Source organism: Calonectris borealis, chromosome 20 (assembly GCF_964195595.1).
Source record: "Calonectris borealis chromosome 20, bCalBor7.hap1.2, whole genome shotgun sequence".
Lineage (NCBI taxonomy): Eukaryota > Metazoa > Chordata > Aves > Procellariiformes > Procellariidae > Calonectris > Calonectris borealis.
The window spans coordinates 94660-117524 of NC_134331.1; the positions used below are offsets into that span (position 1 = coordinate 94660).

The 22865-nt window shown below is 52.1% G+C and overlaps 2 long non-coding RNA genes across 3 annotated transcripts; both read right to left on the reverse strand.

Moving 5' to 3' along the window:
* Positions 1-176: 176 nt before the first annotated feature.
* On the reverse strand, positions 177-6450 carry LOC142090816 (uncharacterized). The gene is made up of 4 exons (XR_012676650.1): positions 6377-6450; positions 3409-3467; positions 855-950; positions 177-332 (listed from the first exon to the last, which is right to left on the reverse strand). It is a non-coding gene; the product is annotated as an uncharacterized LOC142090816 (long non-coding RNA).
* Positions 6451-15281: 8831 nt separating this feature from the next.
* Positions 15282-22681, reverse strand: LOC142090817 (uncharacterized). Of its 2 annotated transcripts, XR_012676651.1 has the most exons (4): positions 21367-22681; positions 19756-19813; positions 16671-16770; positions 15282-16170 (listed from the first exon to the last, which is right to left on the reverse strand). It is a non-coding gene; the product is annotated as an uncharacterized LOC142090817 (long non-coding RNA). The 2 variants fall into 2 exon arrangements; XR_012676652.1 differs by lacking the exon at positions 21367-22681 and having other exon boundaries at positions 19561-21070.
* Positions 22682-22865: the final 184 nt, after the last annotated feature.

The following is a 22865-nucleotide window of genomic DNA, read 5'->3' on the forward strand; positions in this document are numbered from 1 at the left end:
GGATTGAGAGCAGCCCTGCCGAGAAGGACTTGGGGGTACTGGCGGATGAAAAGCTGGACATGAGCCGGCAACGTGCGCTCGCAGCCCAGAAAGCCAACCATATCCCGGGCTGCATCAAAAGAAGCATGGCCAGCAGGTCGAGGGAGGGGATTCTGCCCCTCTACTCTGCTCTGGTGAGACCCCACCTGCAGTACTGCGTCCAGTTCTAGAGCCCTCAGCACAGGAAAGACATGGACCTGTTGGAGTGGGTCCAGAGGAGGGTCACGAAAACCATCAGGGGGATGGAATGCCTCTCCTATGAGGAAAGGCTGAGAGAGTTGGGGTTGTTCAGCCTGGAGAAGAGAAGGCTTCGGGAAGACCTTATTGCGGCCTATCAGTACTTAAAGGAGGCTTCTAAGAAAGATGGGGACAAACTCTTTAGCAGGGCCTGTTGCGACAGGACAAGGGGGAATGATTTTAAACTAAAAGAGGGGAGATTTAGACTAGATATAAGGAAGAAATTTTTTTACAATGGGGGTGGTGAAACACTGGAACAGGTTGTCCAGAGAGGCGGTAGATGCCCTATCCCTGGAAACATTCAAGGTCAGGTTGGACAGGGCTCTGAGCAACCTGATCTAGTTGAAAATGTCCCTGCCAATGGCAGGGGCGTTGGACTAGACGACCTTTAAAGGTGCCTTCCAACCCAAACTCTTCTATTATTCTATTCTACAATTCTATTATTTTATTTTTAGTATTTGTGTTAAAATATTTCATATAAAAAATGCAAAAGGAGAGTTGCCACATTCTTAATGTTAACTTTAAAGCCCATACTACAGGTACCTTAGGAAAAATGCAGACATGCATCATAGACATACCTTGTACTTGCAGACCACTATGGAGCCTTGCCATCTGTCTTGTACTTTCACAGCAAAAGAAAGTGCAACCACGGTGAAATGGTGGTGGTTGACATTCTGCTGAGAGGAAAAAAACATTTAGCATAAAGCTGGGTAGGAATCTAAAGCCTCCTTTTTTGTGAAGACTACAACTCAGCAGAGGGAAAAGTATTTTGCATCATCTTTGGTACAGTTGTTGATACAGGCCACTAGAGCTTTTGCATGTTTTAGACAACCGTGCCTTTTTTTTGGCTCATTGGCAGCTTTAGTTTCACTAGAACTCACTTTTCTAGATACCCGCAGGTGACAGACGCAGATACCTACATGCATTTTCTCAAGCCTAAGTATAGCCATATACATCCTCACCCTATACATCCCAAGTTGAACATTTTTGTTAAAGAGCACAGCAACCCATCTGTCATTGTGAACTCGTTGCAAAAAAGGAATTATTTTTCCAGGCAGTTTCTCCAAACGGTCAAGATCTTTTAAAACTGCAGTTGTGCCACCAAACCTGCTCAGGGTCCCTCCCAACCTTTGACTGTCCTTAGATTTAACAGGCACATGCTCTATTCCGTCTTCCAACAGCAAAAATACATAACGCTCTCAGACCCAGAGCACAACCTTACGGATGTCCACACACACCTTGCTGTTTTGATGAGGAGCCACTGAGCACCCCTGCGAGCACAGCTGCATGTGCAAGATCAGTGTCCTGGTTTCAGCTGGGATAGAATTAATTTTCTCCCTAGCAGCCGGTATAATGCTGTGTTTTAGATTTAGTACAAGAATAACGTTGGTAACACACTGATGTTTTAGTTGGTGCTAAGTAGCGCTTACGCTAGTCAAGGACTTTTCAGCTTCTCATGCCCTGCCAGCGAGAAGCTGGGAGGGACCTTAGCCAGGACAGCTGACCCCAACTGGCCAAAGGGATATTCCATACCATATGACATCATGCTCAGTATATATGCTGAGGGAGTTGGCCAGGGGGCGGCTACCGCTGCTCGGGGACTGGCTGGGCATCAGTCAGCGGGTGGTGAGCAATTGCATTGTGCATCACTTATTTTGTATATTCTTTAATCATTATTATTATTTTACCTTCCTTTTCTGTCTTATTAAACTGTCTTTATCTCAACCCACAAATTTTACTTTTTTTCCAATTTTCTCCCCATCCCACTTTGGGGGGAGTGGGGCAGGGGGAGGGGAAGTGAGCAAGCAGCTGTTTAGCTGATGTTTAGCTGCCTGCTGGGTTTAACCACAACAATCAGTTTCACCTATGCTGATTTCAGTGAAAGTAGTTTCTGAAGCTTTAAACTTCAGAAAACCATATCTTGACACTTCAACACAGTAGAAATGGTCCGTGACTAGAACTCTACAAAAATGCAGTAACGCAAATTGCAAACTCACAGCAGCAACAGCTTCAGAAATATTTAGACCAGGAACAAGGGAAAAAAACAAAACAGCTTCACCTCGTGCCCAGGAAAGTAGCAGACAGAGAAAAGAGTCAGCACTCATAGCCCTTACAGCCCACAAACAAAAAAACCCATGATGATATAACTTTTTTTTCTTTTGGAGCTCATCCCTGTCTTGGCATATTGTCTTGTCAGAGCATGAAGTGCAGATGATCTGTATCCCAATGACATTTGCATGTGGTGAATACATGTTCAGAAATAGTCCAGATCTGTAAGACTGGTGTCATTTTTGTGGTTTTAATAATCAGATCTCAGTTTGATTGACTGATGCATTTGTGAGGAAACTAATTAACTTTTAAACATAGCCTCTCCTTGGGGGGGGGGGCGCAGGGGAAGGGAAATGTTTGAGAGTCTGAAGAAAATTATGATTCAGAGCTCCCAAACATGAGGGAGCAGTGGGGAAATTAACAAAAGCAAGATAAACAGCAGCCACATTAAGTGAAATTTGACTTTTCTTCTGATCATGTACTCAAGAGATTCTCCAAGTCTACAATGCTCTGAACGACTACTCCTTTTTTGGAAGGACACACTTTTTTACATTAAAGTCCTAGATTGAAGGCTCCATGGAACAGAATGTGGATTGAGCCACAGGACGACATGCCATCAACACTCTAATGAAAAAAAAAATCAAATAAAAATCAAGTGGAAACATCAGTTTCCATCATGTTTCATTCATTACATTTCTATTGGCATCAAGGTGCTCAAAAATTAACTATACTGACACTACATATTACTAAAGATTTACTTATACATATAAAAATAAAAGGCTATTTCCAACCTGCCCATAAAATTACTATGAACAAAAAAAAGAGAAACACTCGACCCTAAAGAAGGTAACAGGCAGCTCTTAATTTATCATAGATGAAAGTTCATTCTTTTACCTGAAATGTTCATAACTACCAAGGGACTGATTCAGGAACAGGGCATGCTCTGTTAACTGCAATTTTTCATCAGCTTTTCTGCACTGGCAGCAAATTTGCCTTTTCTCTGGGTTTGATGTAGAGGATCTGTAGCGTCCTTGAACTCGCAAAGGTTTCTCCCCGCTCCCCCAGCCCCATACGTGCAATTACCTGAGCACCAAGTGAAATCAACCACGTAGGATTTTCTTCACGTGACGCAGAAGGTGACGCTTGGAAAAGAGGAAGTAAAAGATGAACCTGTTTGTCACACCCAGCCAACAGTGAAAACACAGGGAAGGATTCTGCCAGAGGGGCCACGCAGGGCTGGGCTGTGCACCGCAGGAGCTCCAACCGGCCGGTTTCTCTCCCCTTTGCCAGGTACGGGGAAGGCACCACCGCCTCGTGCTGCCGCCTGCCTCAGGAGAGCCGGGGAACCCCCCCCCCACTTCTGCCCTCAGGAATGGGACTGGGAAAGACCCTCCACGCAAAGAGAGGCGCGTGGCATGGATTTAATCCCCAAGGGAAGAGGCCAGGCTCTCCGCTGGCAGAAGGACAACTCGCCTCCCTGCCGGTCGGAGCTCCTTGCTGGGGACAGCCCTGCCTGCGCCTGGCTGCTCTTCAGCCGTGCTGGGAGTCCAGTCGGGCCAACCAGTCGGGCCAACGGATGCTCCAGCACATAGACCCTCCAGCAAATTGCAGCTCCTGCTCATTACAGCTGCAAGTCATTTTGCCTCTGGCTAATGCGTGCCCCAGACAGCGGACACCCCGTCTCATTCCAGCTCCTGCTTGCTACGGTTCTGGCTAATTGAAGCTCCCGTTGATTTCAGCTCCTTCTCCTTACAAGCTCCAGCTCATTGCAACAGTCTGGGCTTTTGACAAAGTTGTAAATCAAGCGCTGCCAAAACTTGAGTATTAGGATTAAACATCATAGTTGTATGTTGTATAAGTATTAATTAGTTTGTATGATTAATTAGTTAATAACTATTCAAGCAGCGTACAAAGAAGAGCTAGACTCGAAGAGGGCGTGCGGGGTCTGAAAAGCACCCTTCCCCCCCAAGACCACCTCAGACGTTGAGTTCGGCCTGGTGCATGCCGGCCTCCCGAACTTCGGGGTCCAACAGGACCAGACCCCCACCTCCAGGGAAGGTCCACACACCCTGCTCACCCCCTGCTTTCCCCCATAGCCCCCAATGCCCTCCCACCCCCCTGCACAAACAGCCAAACTGGCTTCTGCTTTTGGCCCCCAAACCAGCTCACTTAGTGCCCGTTTCTGAGCCCAAAAACCCAGCTGCTGAGCCTGTTCTCAAGTCCCAAAGATGCCCCTGGAGAGGGTAAGCGCTAGTGTGATGCTTCTGACAGAAATGGAGCTGAAAGGTCTGATCCTGTCCCTGTGGGGTGACAGTGGGGACTTGGGGGGGGAGGCGTCTGTTCGCAACTGCTCTAGTTTAGTTTCACAAAAGCGTTTTTATGTGCATGTTCTGTGACAATAAAGCTACTGCCTTTGGACCTGCATCCCCTGCATGTCTCTCCTGCCACCCTACCCTGCTGCCCATTTGTCCTCTGTCCCCAAGGCTGGAACCCCCAGAGAAGGTCCCCGAGTCTCCTGCCCTCCTCCTCTGCTGCTGGAGGTGACCCAGAGCCCCCGGCCTTTGCTACTGCCCCGCCATCCCTTGGTTTTTGGAGTTGGGGGGACCCCAGGAGGCCCAGGAAGGTGTGGGGGGCGCTGCTTGCTCAGGGCTCCATCCCCATGGCAGTGCTGGGCTTTAGCCTCTGCCGCTAGGGAGGGCACCTTGGATGGTTCCACGGGGAGAACACAAAGCCCAATGATCAGCCACTGGGACTAGGGGTGCCCCGGGGATGGACACAGCACCAGGACATCCTGATGCCCTTGGGGGTGTTGGCATGCAGGGGGGCCACTGATAGGGATGTGAGGGTGTTTTTGTGGGTGGGGGACTCCCTAACCGTTGCTGACTAGCAGTGGTGAGAGGAGGGGGCAGGGACAGAGCCCTCCCTCCCCAGGGTGCTGCCTGGGCAAAGCCCGGGCCTGTGGCTACAGGGACCCCTCCTGCCCCCAGCTGACCTCTGCCCCTAATACCCCCCATAGGCCCCCCTTCCCCTGAACCGATCGGGGCGGTGCCCCACCCCTGGCACCCCGCCCCACAGAGGCCCTGCTCCTGGGGTATATTGGGGGGGCCCTGCCAGACACCCATCACTCCCCTCATCATTGGCTCCGTAACAGCTCGGGCAGAGAGCGGCCATGGTGAGGGCCGGGGGGGTGTGGGGACATCGCATGGGCCTGGGCAACCCAGGGGGTGTGGGATCCCCCGGACAGCACATGGGGCTGGGGAATGGGAGATGCACTGGGATGGGGATGGAGGCATGCATTGGGGCATGCTAGGGAGGGGCCGGCCGCATATCGGGGAGGGGACTGCCCTGCCCCTCCCAGTGCCCCCCATGCATCCCTGGTGCTTTCTCCAGCGTCTGCTGGGCACATCACAGGCCCCCTCCCTGGTACATGCCTGCTCCCTCCCCAGTACAGCCGGGACATGCCCCAGTCCCCTCCCCAATATACAGCCAGTCCATCCTCAACGCACCCCAATGCACGCCACGCTACCCTCCCCAGTGTCTCCGGTGTGTCCCCCGGGCCTCACTCCAACGTCACCAATGCATTCCCCATCCTGCACCCAGGGGCATCTCCCTGGGCCTTCTCCAGCGCATCCCAGTGCATCCCCCAGCTTCCATCGCCCCAGTGTTCCCCGGTGCAGCCCCCAGTCCCTGTCACCCTTGCATCCACTGGTGCAACCCCTATCCCCATCCCAGTGCATTCTGCGGTCCCCATCCCAAAACAGGGCCGATCCCTCTGCGGTGCATCCCCCAGTCCCCACCCCTGTGCATCCCTCATCCCAGCGCATCCCCCAGTCCATCCCTCATCCCAGCGCATCCTGCTGTTCTGGACTCTGTCACAGACAGCTTTTCTACAGCCAGCAGGCCTGGCTGGTGCCAGAGGCAACTCCCAGGGAGCAGAAGAGGTTTCCTGGGGAGGGGAGGGTGTCAGACCCCCGGCACCCAGCCCAGGGCCCCTCTGGGGAGGGTTCCCCCCGCCAGTGCGGGCAGCATAGCCCCCTGGTCCCCAGCTCACCACCAGCTCGACGAGCAGCTCATATGTGCCCTCCCAGCTGTCCGTCAGGGTGGCAAAATCAGCTCCTTTGAGGCACTTCACTGGCAACATACGGCTGGAGACTCGGGCAGGCTGGGGCGGGCAGGCAAAGGTGTGGGACCCTCACAGCTCCCAGTCCCTCCTGGGGCTCAGAGCGCCCCCATGCTCACAGGCCCCCCAGTGCTTGCAGGTACCTCCCAGCCTGACTCCCCAGGCCCCCCAGTGCTCACAGCCCCCCACCACACCATTCTCCAGCCCCCTGGGAGCACCCAGCCAAACACTCCAGCCGCCCAAGAGCCTGCAGCCCCCCTCAGGCCCACTGCTCAGCCCCACTAGGGCGCTCAGCCCCCACGCCTCCAGTCCCACTCCCCGGCGCCCCCAGGGCCCACAGCCACCCCCCAGCCCCCCCAGGGCCCACAGCAGCCCCTCAGACTCACGCTGCGCCGTCACCTGGGTGCAGACCCCGCCGCGCGCCCCATTGAAATATCCTCCTCAGCCAATCAGCGCGCGGCTCCACTGGGCCGCCCGCGCGGGGCACGCCGGGAGTTGTAGTCTCCGCCCCGGGAGTGCGCATGCGCACGGCGCTTCGTGCAACGCCGCTGGCCCTACATCGACACCCGTACAATGGAGGTGATCGTGCACGGACCCTGGTGCAACCCTTGTGCCCCCCATGCTCGCAGCCCCTCCCCAGTGTTTGCAAGCACCTCCCAGCCCCAGGACCCCCAGTGCTCACAGCACCCATTTTCCAGCCCCGTGGGAGCCCCAAGCCCCACTCTCAAGTCCCGCCAGGACCCACAGCCCCACTCCCCAGCTCCTTGGGGGACCGCAGTCCCCCCCAGCCCCACTCCTCAGCCCCCCTAGGGCACACAGCCCCACTCCCCAGCGCATCTAGGGCACACAGCCCCCGGCTCCCCCTCAGGATGCACAGCCCCCCCAGCCCCACTCCCCGGCTCCCCCCCGGGATGCACAGCCCCCCAGCCCCACTCCTCGGCTCCCAGCCACCCGCCCAGTCCCACCCTCCCCGGAGCCTGCAGGTCTCCCCTCAGACGCCGCCGCCGCCGCCGCCGCCGCCGCCGCCGCCGCCGCCGCCGCCGCCGCCGCCGCCGCCGCCGCCGCCGCCGCCGCCGCCGCCGCCGCCGCCGCCGCCGCCGCCGCCGCCGCCTGGGTGCAGACCCCGCCGCGCGCCCCGTTGAAATATCCTCCGCAGCCAATCAGCGCGCGGCTCCTCCGGGCCGCCCGCGGGGTGCACGCCGGGAGTTGTAGTCCCCGCCCCGGAAATGCGCATGCGCACGGCGCCTTGTGCAGTGCGGGTGGCTGTGCAGGGACCCCCGTGCAACGGTGGTGATTGTGCAAGGACCCTTGCGCAACGGGGGGGGTCGGTGTGTGGAGACCCCCGTGCAATGGGGGGGCCAGTGCAGTAGGACCCTTATGCAATTGGGTGGTGTGCAGGGGACCCTCATGCAATGGCAGGCAGGTGCACGGGGACCCTAGTGCGATGGTGGTGATTGTGCAGGACCCTCGTGCAATGGTGGTGGCCGTGTAGGACCCCCACGCGATGGTCGTGGTTGTGCAGCGACCTTATGCGACAGTAAGGGTTGTGCAGGACCCTTGCACAATGGCGGAGATGGGGCAGGGACCCCCATGCAACAGGGGTTGGGTGCACGGGAACCCTCACGCCATGGTGGTGATTGTGCAGGACCCCTGTGCAATGGTTTGGTTGTGTAGGGAGCCCTGTACCACGATGGTGATTGTGCAGAACCCTTGTGTGACAGTGGTGGTTATTTTTCTCGGCAGTACCCTTGGGTTCGGGAGCAAAACAGCCGGTGTCTGAAACCACTGGGGTGTTTTGACTGCTGCTGAGCAGCCTTGAGGCCGCCTCCGGTTCCCAAGTGGCTCCCATAGTGTGCGTGGACCCTCCTGCAACGGGTGCAGGTGTGCGATCCGGGGTAGGGGTCCCTCTCTGGAGGCACCCAGCTCGAGCTGGCACCTAAGAACTAATCAAGGAGTAATGAGGAACCTCCTCTCGGACCTGACGTTAACCAGCGGGATTCCAGGGTCAGACGTTGTTACAGTGATTGGACCCTGGGGAGGTGGCAGAGGGTGCCCTGGACAGGTTGGGGGGGTTCCCTGGGGAGGAGGGGAGCCCCCACCCCCCCTGACTGTGGGCACTCCCCCCAAGGAGCAGAGCATGGTGCAAGACTTTAGGGGGGATGAGGGCCAGCAGGACCCCGAGATGGCGGTGCCGGCTCTTCCCAGTGTCTCACCAGGCACCGGCCGTGCTGAGAGGAGGGGGGGGTGTCTCAGGGCTGGGGGTGACCGTGGGGATGGGGGGGGGGCCTCAGGATGGAGGGGGAATCCTGGGGTCTGAGAGGGATCCTGGGAGTGGGGTAGGGGGACATTTGGGGACAGAGGTGTTTCTCGGGAGATTGGGGACACCATGTGGGGGGTTGAGACTGGGAGGGATGACCCTGGGGAGGTGGGGGGCACCCTGGGGAGATGGGGGGCACTGTGGGGAGAAGGGATCCCACCCCCCACACCTGCAGCCACCCCCAGGGGCAGCTGGGACCCCGACCCACTGGGGGACCAGGATGGGAACGATGGGGACTCACTCATGGATACTGCACAGGTAATAAAATAGTTCATGCTGTACCCTGTTGTAGGGTCTTTGGGGTGCCCTGGGCCCTGGGCGCCGAGTCCCCACGACAGCCAGCCCTTCCCGGGGGTCCCTAGGCTGCCGGGCTCCTCTGGCCCCAGCCGGTGGGAGCTGTGTCCTCCCAGCCACTGGCCACACAATGGCAGCACCGACCCACGGCCACACAGAGACAGGGCTGGGGACAGGGCCGGGGGATGCCTGCGCTCCACCTGGGTCTGCAGGGCTTGGGCAGGGGGGACCCCGCATCCTGCAGCTCCGCTGCCACCCTGGGGACCCCAAACACCCCCGGGGCAGACGGGGTCCTCAGCATGTCCGCCTGACGGGGGTGGCCTGTGCCCCTGCACACCCGTGTGCGGGGCGGGGAGGGAGGCCGTCGCTGTCCCTGTCGGCAACCAGCATGGGGGGAAGGTGACAGTGGGGGTCCCCGGCAGTGGCCCGGAGCTCGTCACCGCCGGGGGGACAGGGGACAAGCAGGGCTAGCACCAAGGAGCGATGGCAGCACAGCCCACTCTCTGGGGGTCCTCGCCCCCTGTCCCCAGAGGTCCCCTCCGTCCCCGTGTTTTATTGGGGGAACACAGAGCCCAAGGATCAGCCGCAGGGACAGGGGACGGGGAGCTGCCCCAGGGATGGGGATAGCACCGGGACCTGCCGACACTCTTGGGGGTGCTGGCATGCGGGGGCGGGGGGGCACGCTAACTGTTGCCGCCCGGGATGACGAATGCACCGGGATGAGGGATGCACCGGGATGGGGACCGCGCATGGAGGGGCCACAGCCGGCGCGCGAACGCCGGGCTGCAGTACCACGCTTCGGCTTCGGGGCGGCAGCAGCGAAGCGGCGGCGGCGGCGGCGCTGCTGCGCACCTGTGCGGTGCCGGCGCTGCAGTACCACGATTCGGCCACGGGGCGGCAGCAGCAGCGAGCAGCCGCCGGGCGCCGCGTGCCCGGGGGCGGCACCGGCGCTGCAGTTCCGCGCTTTGCGGGCCCAGCGGCTGCCGGCACCGCGCACGTGGGGCGGCAGCGGCGTTTCCTTACCGAGACGAAGCAACGAACGCGGCGGCATCACCCCGCAGGCACCACAGTACGGGATTGCCGTCACCGGCGGATGGCAGCGCGGAGAAGGGGGGCGCCACCGCGCATGCGCGGCTCGAGGGCTGCAGTACCGAATTTTAGTCGCCTGGTGGCAGCAGCGAGCAAAAAAAAAGCGCGCCAGTGCGCATGCGCGGCTCCCGACCTGCAGTACCGAATTTTGGTCACTCGGTGGCAGCAGCGAGCAAAGAAAAGCGCGCCAGCGCGCATGCGCGGCTCCCGAGCTGCAGTACCGAATTTTGGTCGCTCGGTGGCAGCAGCGAGCAAAGAAAAGCGCGCCACTGCGCGTGCGCCACTCAAGAGCTGCAGTACCTGACATAGGTCGCTCGGTGGCAGCAGCGAGCAAAGAAAGGGGCGCTACCGCGCACGCGCGGCTCAAAAGGTGCAGTACCGAATTGTGGTCGCTCGGTGGCAGCAGCGAGCAAAGAAAAGCGCGCCACCGCGCATGCGCGGCTCAAGAGCTGCAGTACCGAATTCTGGTCGCTCGGTGGCAGAAACGAGCAAAAAAAAGCGCGCCAGCGCGCATGCGCGGCTCAAGAGCTGCAGTACCGAATTCTGGTCGCTCGGTGGCAGAAACGAGCAAAAAAAAGCGCGCCAGCGCGCATGCGCGGCTCAAGAGCTGCAGTACCGAATTCTGGTCGCTCGGTGGCAGAAGCGAGCAAAAAAAAGCGCGCCAGCGCGCATGCGCGGCTCAAGAGCTGCAGTACCGAATTCTGGTCGCTCGGTGGCAGAAACGAGCAAAAAAAGCGCGCCAGCGCGCATGCGCGGCTCAAGAGCTGCAGTACCGAATTCTGGTCGCTCGGTGGCAGAAGCGAGCAAAAAAAAGCGCGCCAGCGCGCATGCGCGGCTCAAGAGCTGCAGTACCGAATTCTGGTCGCCGGGTGCCACCATCGCCTCACCGACCCTTTCCCCATCTCTCCGCCCAGTTCCTACCATCGAAAGACGGTAACTGCTTACTGGCGGTACTGGGCTTAGATTTCCCTGCCCTTTTCCCACTCGCGGCCCGGGCACTAATCTTCATCGCCTCTGTACCAAAAAGCACCCGGTGGCTCCAGCATTTCAGTCCTTTCCCTTTGGCCGCTTTACAAGTCCCGTGGTTGTTTCTGCCCGTGCCCCCCAGCCCATTACCCGCGGAGGAGAAGCAGCACGGGGAACCTGTGGAACAGGTTTCTTTCTAACCCGGAGGAAGCCCCAGGGATCGCTGTCTCAGTCTGCATGTAGCATCTGGGTTGTGGGAGTGACAGCAGCGACTCAACAGATGCTGGAGAGAGATTTAAAATAAATAAGGCCACACGGGTGACACCCTGAAAGCAGGAGAGGGGCAGCTATGTCCATCAGGAAACCGCGCTTCTGAGCAGACCCAGTGGAAGTGGCTGATCTGCAAACGAGCGATACGCTGGTGGTCCTGGGGCTTTGTTGTGGTGTTTGCACCTTTCCTCGCCTCTGTGCTATCAGCGCTCCGCTCCCCTCATCCTGCACACACACAAGGCCTGCCACGCAGGGCTTGTCACTTGGAGGAGAGACACTGCACGATGTCACTTACCACCCTGCCCTCCAGCATGCAAAGTATTTAGAAATGAAGCAGGGAAAGCCAAGAGGCCTGCTGGTCTATTAGGTGTCCTCAGCAGATGACCGTAGAGCCGGCAGGTTCCATCCTTGCTCTGTACAGGGCGCGTAGCTCTGCACTCCTTGCCGCTCCTGCCAGCAAGCGTCACAGTTGCACTTTGCTGCCTGCAACACGCAGAACTTAGTAGGCTGGAGGGGCTGTTCTGCCAACGTGACAGGGGAGCAGCTCGGTTCCTTTAGCTGCCTAATTTGCCTCCTTGAAACAATCACCTCAACACTTGGTTTCTTTATTTTAGACCCCTCTGAATATCTCCTGGCCTGCAAGCCATTTGCAGCTAGCAACACAGCTAAGTACAGTGCTGGTAGAAACCTAGCTGCCATCTCGCTCTGATGTCAACAGGCTTTTGTAGCTTGAACCCCTGATTGTTTTGCTATCGAGACTGCAAGGCGAGGAATACGCCTCTACTTGAACAAGCAAGACCCCTGCCAAATAGCTGAGCTGTGCACAGTGATAGGTGGCTGCCTGTGACCGACACCTTTTTCTGCTAAAACCAGAGCATGCTTCTGTCATCAACGCTGTTTTCAGCACAAATCCAAAACGCAGGAGGAGGGAGAGTGGGGTGGGAGTGGGGTGCGGGGGAGTGGGAGGGGGGTGTCAGAGTTTGGGCGGGGGGCAATGGGCAGGTTGGCGGGGTAGGCAGCACCCCAGGGGTCCGGGGCAGAGGGGTTACGGGGAGGCAGTGCGGAACACGGGGGGGGTGGGAGGAGGGAGAGGAGAGAGGAGGGCAGTGTGGGAGATAGGAGGGCAGGGGATATGGGGGGCGTGTCACGGGGAAAACCTCGCACAGGGGAAAACCTCGCATGGGAAAGGGGGGGCAGACATGGGGAGGTGCACATGTGGGTAGAAACATGCATGGGGGGACATGCGTGGGGATGACCTACACCGGGGGGTCCGCCCAGGACCATCCACAGCAGATAACTCACCTGGGATAATCCGCAATGGATAATCCATTCTGGATAACTGGATCCATTCTGGATAATCCACACCAGATAACCCACACCAGATAACCCACAGCAATACCCCTCAAACTGCTGGTGTTTCACCCCAAATTTTCCCCAAATTGGGGCGTTTTTTCCTTTGCCATAATATAAAAATTGGGGTTTTTTCTTTTCCAAAAATTCAATTTGGAGGTTTTTCAGCATTTCTCCACAACATAAAAATTGGTGATTCTTGCTTTTGGTTTTGTGCATGAAAATGAGGGTCTTTTTGCTTTCCGGTTGCAGAAATCCAGGTAGATTTGGCTTTCCCAGGAGCTCCAAATCGGGTATTTTTCCCCCAAATTATGGGGTTTTTCCTCCCCACCCTTGCAGACCCAGAATCAGGGGGTTTGGGGTATTTTTATGCTATGGCGGCAGGTCCCGCTCTGTGTGCGCTGCCACCCAGGGGAAAGTCCCTGTTTGGGGGAACTGGCCCCAAATCAGGATGGGAAAAGGTGGAAAAGGAGAAGGACGAAGGGGCAGCTTTTGAAAGCGCTTTTATATCTTCAACAGAGAGGTATTTCAAGGAGGGGGGCTCAAGTTTTTAAATCCTTTCTATAAACAGGGTTTCTTTGCATTTTAAAAACCTTATCTATCATAGACATTTATACGTATGTATCTATTTACACATACGTATAGATATGTTTAGGGAATATACTTATGTTTCACTTATACCCCCTTATTTCCCATTTATTATATATAATATCTATTTAGACTATCTGTTTAGACTTATATATTTTGACACTTAAATATTTTTATAGACTTCTCTATTTACACTTACATATATTTACACCTATATCTTTATAGACTTAGATATCTATTTACACTTATATCCATTTAGACTTAGATATCTATTTACATTACATATAATCTCTTAGATTACATATATCTATTTAGACAGATAGAGCTATCTATTCAAGACTTTTTTCTATTTTAAATTCCTTCATATATAAAATATATCATCCTTTTTTGCATTTTTAAGTCCTGTATTTTTTAATTTATATATACATGAGTTATTTTTGCATTTTAAAACCCTATATATGCCTATTTAGAATTTTTTTATACTCTAAAATTCATTATATAATATAGTAGATACAGGGTTTTATTTTTAAATCCTTTTATATATAAATGAATATTATTTTTCAATATATATAAAAATGAGATATTTTTCTCTATTTCAACGCCACACATATTCACAGGTTTTAAATTTTTTTTAACCTCCCCTGAATTTTCAGGTATTTTTGGGCTGTGACCTTTGGGGGGGGGACGACCCCCGGATGCCCCCCCATTCCCCACTCACCTGCTCCTCCACGGCATCATCATCCCCCCCAAATGTTGGGGTGCCCCAAATGACGTCATCACCCCCACAGGCCCCCCCAACCCCCCCTCCTTTATTCATCCCAAAAAAAGGCACAAAATGAGAGAAACAGCCCCAACCAGCAGCTCGTTACTTTAATAATGTCATTTACATATGTAAACACACACACCCCCCCACCAAAAAGGGGGGCTCTGCTAGAAAAATAAAGGGGAGGCAGCCCCCCCAAACGGTTGCAGCCCTCCTAGCCCCTGTCCCGCAGGCTGGCAGCTGCCCCACGTGGGGCAGGGGCGGAGTGTGCCAGAGGATGGTGCCACGTTTCTTGCTTGGGCTCTGCTCTGCGATGTTCCCCCTCCATTCCCCCACTGAGACAGGCTCCCCAGGGCCACAAACATCCCCAATCCCTGTGGCCCCAGACTCCCCCCACCAGACAGCCCTCACTGCCGCTGGAGACCGAGCCAGGAGCCTCCGGACATGGGGCTGGCCCCTTACCGTCAGCACGCTTAACGACCGGCAGACAAACCTGGGCTGGGGGGTATCTCAAGATGGTTACAGGAAGACATCTGAAAAACAAAAATCCCAGATTATATTTCAGCATAATATAAAATAGCACAGAAGAAAGTAGAGGAATTCAGTTAGAATAAGGGATAGGATAGTAGTTGAGCTAAAGGAAGATTCTAGGTAAACAGGTCAGCTCGAAATACAACACATCCTTTAAAAGCTAGAGTGATTTGAACACTGAAAATCAGTATTAAGACTAACTGATACGATTTTGAACACATTCTTAGCATAAAAGTAAACGCTCCTGCTAGTATTGGAAAACGCCTCATCCCTTCCTTACAGCACTGCTGCAGGGAGATAAACCTGAGAGGCTGCAGGACAAGGTTGTACCATAATCAGAATCTACGCTTACAGATCCACCACAACAGCTCCAGCCCTTGCGCTGCTGCTGCACATCTTGCTTGCTTGGCCAATAAAGCTGAAAGTGAAGTGTAAAACTTTGAAGAGTAAAATGAAGAAAAAAGAACAAATCCCAGTAACTAATTTCATGCTAAAAAGGTGTGCATATATTTATATACATACAATAAAAACACTTATACTATAGAAGTATTTGATTTTCCTTTTGCATTAATTTAAATTGCATAGCTGTGAATTGATACCATTAAATTAACTATCTCCAAAATACACAGCTATAATTTGACTAGGGTTTTTTGTGTGTTACGTAATTAGGAGGGACATCTGGCCAGCTGCACTGACAGTGATGCTACTGAACTGCCAGGGAAACGCACCACTGAAAGTGAGACAGAAATAAAGTACTTCAGAGCACTCTGTCAAAAGACTGGGAAAAAAACCCGTAACATTCAGTTGCCTCTCTTTTTAAACATTTAGAACGAATACCTAACTGCTTAAGTACACCTAATAAATTATATGCTATAGCTATTTGGCAGTTACAGTTTAAACAATGCAAGTCAGTTTGTAAATTATACAATTTTAACTTTTTTTTTTAAAGTTTAATTTATGATAGAAAAATCAGTGAGATAAGAAATCCCCCGTATGGTTTTACTTTTGGGGGGGGATAGTAGGGGGGGAAATATCAAATCCCCAGTGCTGCAATACATAAGGCTACCAAAAAGGATTGGCAGATTTGCTAATGTTTTTGGCTGTACTGAAGCATGCAGAGGAGCATGTTTTTATGGTATCTCAACTGTTACACCTGAGAACCAAAGACCAGCGATACATCAACTATCAGAAGATGTGCTGTCCTTGGGTCTTTGGAAGGAAATTGACTTTTTTTTTCCTTTCCTCTCCCCGCCCCTCTTTTTTTTCTTTTTTTTTCTTCCCTTTCTCTTTTTTTAAAAGAGAGCGAAAAGTCTCGTTGCTAATGACTTCTACTGCCAGGTACACCATCTCTGAAGATCCACTCTGATGGGAAGTTCATAAAATGCAACTCCTTTGAATGAGAAAGATTTCCATTTTGGAAAAATCTCTTTCCAACTGAAGTCAAAATTACACACTGTAGGTTAAGGAAAAAGGACATTATTGAAGCAGTAACTCTCCAAAACCACATCCGGACTCACCGTCACTAGTTACAAGGCTGCTAATGCTTCTTGCGAAAGCCTGGAAAACACACGGAAGCGATGCTGATTTGCCCCATTTTGACCATGTCTCTTCTTTGACTTTGATTGCTTTTAGTACAAATGCTAGTATCTCAGTAAGGTTTTTGAGTACTACTATAAGATATTTTAAAAACTTATTTACTGAAACAGCGTAAAGCTTTTATCATGAAAACAAAGTCTTTTTCTTCTGAACATCTGAATTCTTACAAACAGTTTCTTTCCTCTTTTAGTACAAAATTATTTTCACAGTACCCTTTAATAGTAAGCACACAGAAACAGAAGATTATGCTTTCAGGAAGAGAAAATAGGCAGAGAGAAGTAAGCTTTGCATAGGCATAACATGCTCCAGTACCAACCTTATTTTGTTTTTAGTATTTGTGTTAAAATATTTCATATTAAAAACATAGAAGGAGAGTTGCCACGTTCTTAATGTTAACTTTAAAGTCCATACTACAAATGCATTAGGAAAAACGCAGACCATGCATATCATCACAGGCATACCTTGCTGGTACTTGCAGACCACTATGGATCCTTTCCATCCGTCTTGTACTTCCATGGCAGAAGAAAGGACCACCACAGAGAAATGGTGGCAGTTGACATTCTGCTGAGAGGAAAACACTGTTTAGCATAAAGCTGAGTAGGAATCTAAAGCTTCCTTTTTTGTGAAGACTACAACTCAGCGGAGGGAAAAGTATTTTGCATCATCTTTGGTACAGCTGTTGATACAGGCCACTAGAGCTTTTGCATGTTTAGACAACCGTGCCTTTTTTTTGGCTCATTGGCAGCTTTAGTTTCACTAGAACTTACTTTCCTAGATACACGCAGGTGACAGACACAGATACCTACATGCATTTTCTCAAGCCTAAGTATAGCCACGATTTTCTCACCCTATACGTCCCAAGTTGAACATTTTTGTTAATGAGTACAGCAACCCATCTGTCCTTGGGAACTCATTGCAAAAAAGGAATTATTTTTTCCAGGCCGCTTCTCCAGACGGTCAAGATCTTTTAAAACTGCAGTTGTGCCACCAAACCTGCTCAGGGTCCCTCCCAACCTTTGACTGTCCTTAGATTTAACAGGCACATGCTCTATTCCGTCTTCCAACAGCAAAAATACATAATGTTCTCAGACCCAGAGCACAACCTTATGGATGTCCACACACACCTTGCTGTTTTGATGAGAAGCCACTGAGCACCCCTGCGAGCACAGCTGCATGTGCAAGATCAGTGTCCTGGTTTCAGCTGGGATAGAATTAATTTTCTCCCTAGCAGCCGGTATAATGCTGTGTTTTAGATTTAGTACAAGAATAACGTTGGTAACACACTGATGTTTTAGTTGGTGCTAAGTAGCGCTTACGCTAGTCAAGGACTTTTCAGCTTCTCATGCCCTGCCAGCGAGGAGTTGGGAGGGACCTTAGCCAGGACAGCTGACCCCAACTGGCCAAAGGGATATTCCATACCATATGATGTCATGCTCAATATATAAGCTGGGGGAGTTGACCAGGGGGTGGTGACCGCTGCTCGGGAACTGGCTGGGTATCAGCCGGCGGATGGTGAGCAATTGCACTGTGCATCACTTATTTCATGTATTCATTATTATTATTTTCTCTTCCTTTTCTGTCTTATTAAACTGTCTTTATCTCAACCCACGAATTTTACTTTTTTTTTTATTCTCTCCCCCATCCCTCTTTCGGGGTGGGGGGAGTGAGCGAGCTGTGTGGTGTTTAGCTGCCTGCCGGGTTAACCACAACAAGCAGTTTCACCTACGCTGATTTGAGTGAATGTAGTTTCTGGAGCTTTAAACTGAAAACTGTGTCTTGACACTTTGCCACAGTAGAAATGATCCGTAACTAGAACTCTACAAAAATGCAGTAACACAAATTGCAAACCCACAGCAGCAACAGCTTCAGAAATACTTAGACCAGGAACAAGGGAGAAAAACAAGACAATTTCATCTCATGCACAGGAAAGCAGCAGACAGAGAAAAGGGTCAGCATTTGTAGCCCTTACAGACAACAGGCATTCTCCTTCCATTCCTAAATCCACCTCTTAGGTCTAAGTATTACAATGCTACCATGGCAATATTGAGAGTAGGGAACAACAGCCCCGCCACTGGATGCGCTACTGACTGATGCTATTTACATAGCAGGACACTTAGACAGGGGGGCATGTTTTGCCACACACAACCCTGAACTTCCTGAAAATTTCTGTTTACCAAAACTAGCCATTTGGAACACATTGCCAAACAACATTTGGCAGTAAAACTTTGATGTGTTTGACGCACACAAATTTTTGTTAACTTGCTATTTGCTTCCTGTTGTTGTTGTTCTTCCCTCAGAAATTCTACTTGTAGCCAAATTATTCACTACTGGTTCAAGCATTTACCTTCCTGGTATTACCAGCACATTTACACAGGCAAGTAACTAAATTGCTCTTTTGAAATCATCCAAATGAAAATTACAGCCATGAAAGAGGAGTGAAGTTAAAAAAGGAGAGGTCAGGCAGCAAGAGAGCTCTGCAGGCTGCCATCAGTCAACATTGCACTCTTCAAAAAAAAAAAAAAAAAAACCCAAAAAACACAACAAAACAAAATCATGACATTGTATCTTTTTTTTCTTTTGTTGCTCATCCCTGTCTCAGCATATTGTCTTGTCAGAGCATGAAGTGCAGATGATCTCTATCCCGATGACATTTGCATGTGATGAATACATGTTCAGAAATAGTCCAGATCTGTAAGACTGGTGTCATTTTTGTGGTTTTAATAATCATAACTCAATTTTATTGACCAATGCATTTGTGAGGAAACTAATTAACTTTTAAACGTAGCCTCTCCTTGGGGAAAAAAATGTGTTAGAGACTGAAAATTATGATTCAGAGCTCCCAACCATGATGGAGCAGTAGGAAAATTAATGAAAGTGAAGACCAACAGCAGCAACATTAAGTGAAATTTGGCTTTAATTCTGATCATGTACTTAAGCGACTACTTAAGTCTATACCTCAATCCTATGAATGACTAGTCCTTTTTTGGAAGGACAAACTTTTTTACTGAAAAGTCCTAGATTGAAGACTCCACTGAACAGAATGTGGATTGAGCCACAGGACAACACGCCACCAACACTCTAATGGAAAAAAAAAAAATCAAATAAAAATCAATTTTAAATATCAGTTTCCATCACGATTCATTCATCACATTTCTACTGGCATCTAGGTGCTCAAAAATTAACTATACTGACACCACATATTACTAAAAATTTAGTTATGCGTATAAAAATAAAAGGCTATTTCCAACCTGCCCATAAAATTACTATGAACAAACAGAAGAGAAACACTTGACTCTAAAGAAGGTAACAGGCAGCTCTTAATTTATCATAGATGAAAGTTCATTCTTTTACCTGAAAGGAAAACACTCGTAACTACCAAGGGACCAATTCAGGAACGAGGCATCCTCTGTTAACAGCAATTGTTCATCAGCTTTTCTGCACTGGCAGCAAATTCGCCTTTTCTCTGGGTTTGATGTGGAGTATCTGTAGTGTCCTTGAACTCGCAAATGTTTCTCCCCGCTCCCCCAGCCCCATACGTGCGATTACCTGAGCAGCAAGTGAATCAACCATGCAGGCTTTTCTTCACGTGATGCAGAAGGTAATGCTGGGAAAAGAGAAGGCACAAAATGAACCTGTTTGTCACACCCAGCCAACAGTGAAAAGACAGGGGAGGATTCTGCCAGAGGGGCATAGGGAAGAGGCCGGTGGCAGAAGGACAACTTGCCTCCCTGCTGCTCGGAGCTCCTTGCTAGGGACAGCCCTGCCTGTGCCTGGCCACTCTTCAGCCATGCTGGGAATGCAGTCCGGCTGACAGATGCTCCAGCAAATAGACACTCCAGCTAATTGCAGTTCCTGCTGATTACAGCTGCAGATAATTTTGCCTCCGACTAATGCATGCTCCAGACAGCGGACACCCCATCTCATTCCAGCTCCTGCTTGCTACAGTTCTGGCTAATTGAAGCTCCAGCTCTGCACTGAAGCTCCAGTTGATTTCAGCTCCTTCTCCTTACAAGCTCCAGCTATTTGCAACAGTCTGGGCTTTTGACGAGGTTGTAAAACCAATCACTGTCATAACTTGAGTATTAAGATTAAACGTCATAGCTGTACATTGTATAAATATTGATTAATTAGTTTATATGATTAATTAGTTAATAACTATTCTAGGCAGTGTAAAAGAAGAGCTGGACTTGAAGAGGGCATGTGGGGTCTGAAAAGCGTCTTTCCCCCCAGAGACCATCTCAGACATTGAGTTGGCCTGGTGCATGCCGCCTCCCAAACTTCGGGGTCCGACGCGACCAAACCCCCACCTCCAGGGAGGGTCCACTTTTCCCCGCAGTCCCCAATGCCCTCGCACCCCCTTCTGCCTCTCACCCACCTGCAAAACAAGCCAAACTGGCTTCTGCTTTTGGCCTCCAAACCAGCTCACTTAGTGCCGTTTCTGAGCCCAAGAACCCAGCTGCTGAGCCTGTTCTCAAGTCCCAAAAATGCAGGACCTGACCTCTGTTTCTGAGCCCAAAGCCACACAACTCAATATGTTTCTGAGCCCCAAAATCAGCCACATTAGCCTGTTTTCAAGCCCCAGGAACACAAAGCTTGGTCTTCATTTCTGGCCCCCAAAACAGCTGACCCTGTCTGCTTTCTGGCCCCCTTTACATTCCCCACGTGCGATGCTGAGAGGTGGGGGGAGTGTAGCTACCCCACAGCCCTGCATCCCCAGGGCTCCACACCCAGCTTTGGGGAGTGCTTGGGAACTGCGGAGGGCCCAGCCCCACATCTCTGTGGGCCAGCACCTAAACAGGCAGGGCATTGCTTTATTATTGCCGTTTCAGGCTTTGTTTCTCCGGCATCATCAGCGCCGCACCCCAAACTCCCCAGGCCGAAGGACCCCCACGGGGAGCCGTGCCCAGCCACCTCCCCTCCAAGCCGAGCGCAACTCGGTCCCCCTCCAAGAATCCTCGGCCGCCGGCGGCAGGAGCCGGAGCCCGTCCCCACCCGTGCGGCACCGGAGCGGCAGAGGCTGCCCGGCCCCAACAAGAAGCAGCTGAGAGCCGGAGGAGGCTGCCCCTGCTACCCCCGGCCGGACACGGGCTCGGCCCCAAAACCCCGTAACGACCCCGCGGCAGCGTGCGTCCCAGGGCCGCTTCCGCCCCCACCAACCTCGGGAGGGCAGAGCCCGGACTCGCCCACGGAGGCTCTGACCGGGGGATCCCACATCAAAGACCCGCCGCGGCCACGGCCCCTCACGTGCCCCGACGCGGCTACCGCTACCACACGCCCCGGAGCGGAACGAAACTCGGCGGCCAGACCAGCCGCCGCTCTTCCGGGCCCCGGCCCCGCCCCGCCTGTATTTAATACAGGGATGGGGAGCAGGACAGAGGGCTAGAAAGAGAAAAGACAAGGGAGAAGACCGAGGAGCAGAGAGAGAGAGAAAGAAAGGTCGAAATAAAAGATCAGAGAGGTAGAGAAATCAAGAAAAATACGGACGAGGAGCCCTGCAGAGAGATGGAGCAAGAAAATGTAGGGCTGGTGAGCAAGACAGAGGAATAGAGATGGGGAAAAAAAGGAGAGGAAGAAGAAAGGAGGGACAAAGATGGTGACAGGGCACAGGACATACAAACAGAGAGAGAAAAAGGATAGGGAACAGGACAAAGGGATTGAGAAATAAAGAAAAGGTCAGATCTGTACAAAGAGACCAAGAAGGAAAAATAAAAAACCAGCAGTGGGCTAGAGGACAGAGACAGAGGAAGAGAAAAAAGGGCCAGGGAGCAGGACAGAAGAGAGAAAGGGAAAAAGGGAGAGCCAGCTGCACAGGGAGGTATAGCAAGAAACAACTGGACATGCAGCAGGACAGAGAAATAAAGACGGAAAAAACGGGGACAGGAAGCAGGGCACAGGGACAGTGAGAGGAAACAAGGGGCAGGGAGCAGGACAGAGGTGGAGAAAGAAGCATTGGGGCAGAAGGATAGAAAGAGAAGAGAGACAGGAAGAAGGATGGGAGATGGGAGGGAAGAAGGACAAGGAGCAGGACACAGATACAGGTGATACAGAGAGAGAAAAAAGGGACAGAGAGGCAGGACAAAGTGAAAGACAGGCAAAAGTAAGAGAGTAGAGACAGGGAGCAGGACAGAGAAGGAGGGGAAAAGCCTAGGATGAGCAGCAGGAGAGAGAGATGGAGAGGGAAAAAACAGCACTGGGCTGCAGGACAGAGATGGAGTAAGGAAAAAAACAGTGACAGGGAGCAGGACAGAGTGACAGAGAACAAAAAAACCGAAGAGGTAACAGGACAGAGAAATGGGGGGAAAGACAAGGAGAGAGATAGGGAGCAGGACAGAGGTGGAACAAGAAAGGAAAAAAGGACAGGAGGCAGAACAAAGGGAAAGAAACAAAAAAGCTGTTCTTCAGTCTTGTCTCTGTTATCTGTCCGCATTTTCTGTCACTGATTGCACCTCTATACTAAAAGATAAACTGTGCATTTAATTTCAACGACAACGCCGTGCCGCTCTGCGGAACCCAAACACCGACAAGGCTGCGCTCCCGCTCCGTGAGCACACGGCAGCGGCTGGGGCTCAGCGCGGCGTCTGCCAGTGCGCATGCGTGAGCGGCGCTGCAGTACCGCCACGCAGCCCGAGGTGGGCAGAAGGGCGCAGGGGCGGCTG